The sequence below is a fragment of the Grampus griseus genome (assembly GCF_964374135.1).
Source record: "Grampus griseus genome assembly, chromosome: 7".
Classification (NCBI taxonomy): Eukaryota; Metazoa; Chordata; class Mammalia; order Artiodactyla; family Delphinidae; genus Grampus; species Grampus griseus.
Genome location: NC_139001.1, coordinates 45,197,640 through 45,202,817, shown reverse-complemented (window position 1 = coordinate 45,202,817; position 5,178 = coordinate 45,197,640). Strand labels below are relative to the sequence as shown.

At 42.9% G+C, this 5,178-nt stretch overlaps 1 pseudogene across 1 annotated transcript; it reads right to left on the bottom strand.

The window, feature by feature from the left end:
- Positions 1–1,776: 1,776 nt before the first annotated feature.
- LOC309825360 (protein enabled homolog) lies at positions 1,777–4,135 on the bottom strand (annotated as a pseudogene). Its single transcript has one exon. The product of its transcript is annotated as a protein enabled homolog (transcript).
- Positions 4,136–5,178: the final 1,043 nt, after the last annotated feature.

Genomic DNA, 5,178 nt, shown 5'->3' with positions numbered 1-5,178 from the left:
GACTGAACCCGAAATAATCCAAATGGTATGATTCCTTTCATATAAAATTCAAAAAGAGGCAAAAATAATTATTGATATTAGAAAGCAGAATAGTGGTTACCTGTGGAGAGGTAGGATAGAGTGATAAGGTGGGTGATGCCCAGAGGGTATTTCTAATATGCTGGTGATGTTTCATTTCTTGACTTTGTTGGTTACATGATCTGTTCTTTTTGTGACAATTCATCAACGTATACACTTTGATTTTATGTATTTTCCATAAGTTGCTTCATTTTGATAAAATGGATTTATTTTTAAAATTGAAGATAAAATACAAAATTTCATGGTGTGGAATACTGCCCTTATTGTTCCAGCACTTATGGCTCCATACCACCTAAGTACTCTTATTCTCTGCATCTAAGACATTAATATAGTCTTAAGATATTTAAAGAGCTGTTTTAGCAGACTCTTGCTTTTTGTAGGAAAATATAAAGTTGTTCATTTTGCAAGTTTGACTTACATTTCAAGAAGTTATGTGATTTCCTGTTTGATAAAGGAAAGGTCCTTGTTTAAATAATAAATGACCTCTCTGTGTCCTCTACAGTATTAGAAAAACATCCTTCTGTAAAATTCTTTTTAAGTTTTCAGTTTCTTTTTGGGCTTATTGATATTCCATCCAATGTCAGAGAAGTGGGCTGAAATACCTGTGGTTGGATTCCTGTAAGTGCAGGGCCAGGGCCCTTGGTGTTGCTAGCTTAACTGCTTTATGTTTCTTCTTACAGGTGTACATAATTCACCTTAATGCATTAATACTTGACTATTCTTTAGCCTTAAGATGACATTTTTTTTGTCCATACAGCAAATAAGAAAGTATAGAATTTTAAGTCAGATTGCAATTTGATAAATGTACCTGTTCTTTGATGATTAGACTATTAAAGATGCAAGGGTAACTAATTTAACTAAAGGATTTTCTTTAGGTAGCCACACAGCAAATTGCATTCTTGTATTAATATATAATCACTAGAATTCTAATTCAAATAGCTAATTCTCCCCAGAATATTTTTCATTATTTTGGGGACAAAGTGATCCACAATTTCTTTTTTTCTTTTTTTTTTTTTTAAATTCTGGACGAATTTTATGTTTGAGTCTACAAAATTGCATGAAGGCTAAACTTGAGAGACTTCCTATCATTCTAAAATTCCTCCCAAATCATTTTTAGGACACTTTCTTATAAATATCACCCTTGAAAGCACATACAATTCCATTTGTTCCACATTTTATGATCTTAAGCTACATAGGGCTGAACTCAGTTATTCATGGAATATCAAATATGATAGGAAGACAAACCTGAGAGAAACATTTACAGTACAATAGCATAACTTGCTAAATTCCTCATCACCATTCTCTGAAAAAAACTTCTCAAGCCTTTCTCCTTTTTATTTTAGCAATGGATTGAGGAAAATGTGCGAATTTCTCTTGACATGAAAATATTTCAATGCATGGTGATCTTGCCAGACGGATTTAGTATTTTCTGCATAACTGATACAGGAACTCCTATACAACTCTCTTCCATCCTATTGTAAAGGTCAGAAAAAAGCAGCAAACTGGGAGGGAAATAGCTTATTGCCAGAGTAGTAATGTCTGAAGGCTTTCAAAGTATGTTTGTTTTCCCCTCCTTCCTACTGTTTATCTACATTTTTTTCTTACAGCTCACAAAATGTAGGGGTTTTGTTGTTGTTAACACAGCTGTTCTTTGTAGGTTTTTTTTTTCCTTCTCCAGATTCTTCTCTGCATTCTTGTCTATGCAGTATTTGACTTGCTCAGTTCCTGCCTGATTGCATCAATGAGCTCTTCTTTTAGCTTAGTTAATTCTTTTCTCATTTCATCTAAAATGTCCTGCTTCAGCCTGTCATAGTCTAGTCCCTCCATCTGGACTCCATTGGCACTGGGCTGTGACAAGGGCACAGATTTTGCTCTGTGTAATGAATCATAGGATCTGTTGTCAAAAACAATCTGATTTTTCCTTGGAGAATCCCATCTGGAACAACAGACTTGCTGCCATTCATTGTATTTGTTCTTTCCCAAGGTTTTCTTGTCGGTTCAGGTGTACTTGTTGAAGAAGCCTTAGAAGTTACAGGCTCTGAATTTTCATTTTGTCCTCTTTCTGTTAGGTTTCTATTGTTGATCCCTTTACAGCAATTCTTCTCCTCCTGGCCAGCAGGGTACTCATTCCTTTCATTAAACCACTACCCCCTAAAGGAAGGGGTCCATTTCCACGACCCCTATCTGTTTTAGATGAGGCCGAATTCACACCAGTGGTGTTCCCTCCACTTGGGAAAGAGGCATCCTCCAACCGTGACACTTTCCTAAGTTTTGCTCCAGCAATTGCAGCTGCAAGTCCAGTTGAAGGGCGATTGTCTAGAGACATGGATCCCAAAAAAAATCCAGATGCAGGGAGGGGAGCAGCAGGAGGTGATGAGGGAGAAGGGGGTACTTGATTAGGAAGAGGCGCTGGAGGAAGCAGAGGCGGGGGCCCTGAGGACAGAAGTGGACGGAGTGGAGGAGGCCCTGGGGGAGGAGGGAGCGCTGCTGATGCCTGGGCAGGACCTGGTGGGAGTGCAGGAGGGAGTGGAGGTTCAGGTGGTCCCAAGACAATGCACTGTTGGGCTGGAGTCTCGGCCAGCTGAGAGACTGCCTGCAAGCCTGGCTCAGAAGAAGAGGCTCCCAGCACAGAGTTTAGAGGAGTCTCCACAGAGGCAGGGGCAGCTGCAGAGGGAGAAGGGAGAACACTAGGCTTGGATGAGGGAGTTGAGGCAATAGGCGTGCTTGGAGGAGGAGAAGCTCTCATCCACAGTGTGAGAGTGGCGCGAGGGAAGGCGGTGGTGGGCTGGTAGAGACACTGGATGTGTGACAGAGTCGAGCAGCCCGCTGGGTGCCCCTGATGATGGAGGCATCTGGGGCACAGGATAAGGAACACAACTGGGGAGGACAGGCCTTGGACCAGTAGCTCTGCGTGGCTGGGAGAGGAGACGGAGGGAGGGGCGAGAAATTGGAAGTAGACCAGGCACAGGGCTTCGTAGCTTGAGGTTGAAGAGAGGGTGTGTTCACAAGAGAAGAAGGTCAAGAGTTTTTGTTCAGAGGACGAGGAACTGTAGCATAATGGGGAAGAACAGGGTGGAAGGCTGAACCTAGAGATGTTGCAAAACGTGTCTTGGAGTGTCGAAGTGGTGGTGTAGGGGGTGTAGAAGTAGGTGGCAAAGCGGTCACTACAGCGTAATCAGGAGTGGCCTCTGACACTGGAGCTGAGATGACTTTAGCATATGATGGAGGAGGTGCTGAAGGAGGCTGGCAACTGGCACACTCAGGAAGTGGAGCACGATACAGGGAGCTGTTGGAGGATGGAGCGGCATTTGACATTCTTCGCTCGCTTGCATTCCAGTTGCTCCCTTTCTAGCTGCTCTTGCCGCTCTCCTTCTTGCCTTTCCCAGTCCAGCCTCTCCAGCCTCTCCCGCTCTTATCTCTCCCGCTCCAGGCAATTCTGACGTTCCCTTTCTTGTCTCTCTCTCTCCACCTGCTCCTGTTCTAGTCTCTCCCTCTTCAGCCTTTCCCTTTCTAACCTCTCCCTCTCCAATCTCTCCCTTTCCATTCTTTCTCTCTTCAGCCTTTCCCGCTCCAGCTCCTTTTGTTGTTGATGTTCTTGTTGCCTTCTTTGAATTTCCGATTCTTCTTGTGATGGGCCATTCTGAACTTGGGCAGGTAGTTGTGAATTTTGTCTAGGCAATGTTGACCCTGTTTCCTGTGAATTCAACACTTCTAAGGCATGCATCATGGCACTTGTGAAGACATTGGCATCTTCTTTGCTGCCAAAGTTGAGACCATACACCTGTCTAGCATCCCGTCATTGGTGGAAGGTCTGTGTAGCTTGATTGTACTTCAACCTTTTAGGAATGGCACAATTTATCACTACCTGATGGTCCTGAATCTTCCTGCCCACCCCTCTGAATGTGTTGTTTCCTGTATGATGATATATATGAACTCTGCTGAACCCGGTTGAACCACCAGCTGACACCCACTTTTTATTGGCATCATCATAGACCATCAAAGCAGTTCTTGCCTGACAGATACTCTGTTCACTTATTATTTTAAATGTATCATGCATTTAAATGTATCTGGTCTGCAGAGTTTCTGCTGAAAAATCAGCTGATAACCTTATGGGAGTTCCCTTGTATGTTATTTGTTGCTTTTCTCTTGCTGCTTTTAATATTTTCTCTTTATCTTTAATTTTTGTCATTTTGATTACAATGTGTCATGGTGTATTCCTCTGTGGGTTTATCCTGTATGGAACTCTCCATGCTTCCTGGACTTGGATGATTGTTTCCTTTCCCAGGTTGGGGAAGTTTTCAGCTATTATCTCTTCAAATATGTTCTCAGGCCATTTCTCTCTCTCTCTTCTCCTTCTGGGACCCCTATAATGTGAATGTTATTGTGCTTAATGTTGTTCCAGAGGTCTCTTACACTGTCCTCATTTCTTTTCATTCTTTTTTCTTTTTTCTGCTCCACAGTAGTGATTTCTCTTACTCTGTCTTCCAGCTCACTGATTCATTCTGCTTCATTTACTCTACTATTGATTCCTTCCAGTGTGTTTTTCACTTCAGTTATTGTATTGTTCAACTCTGTTTGGTTGTTCTTTATATTTTCTAACTCTGTGAAAAGATCCTTCTAACTTATCCATTTTTCTCCCGAGTCCTTGGATCACCTTTACAATCCTTACTCTGAACCCTTTCTCAGGTAGATTGCCTACCTCCACATCACTTGGTTCTTCTGGAGTTTTATCTTGTTCCTTCATCTGAAACACATTCCTCTGCCACCTCATTTGGGGTTAATTATGTTTCTCAACTTTGGAGGAGTAGCCTTCTGTAGGAGACATCCTATGGGTCCTAGCAGTGCACTCACTCAAGGGCCAGGGGCCAGCAGTCCCAGGGTAGTGTCTGGCCTGCGTTTGCAGACTACAGGCTGCTGGATTGTAGGTTTCTTCCTTCTGATTTCTGCTGCCTGGTGGGTGAGGCTGGTCTAGAAGCTTGTGTAGGCTTCCTGGCAAGAAGGGCTGATGCCTGCCCACTGGTGGGTGGAGCTGGGTCCTGGCCCTCTGGTAGGCAGGGCTGTGTGATCATGAAGTCTTTAGGCAACCTGTCTGCTAATGAG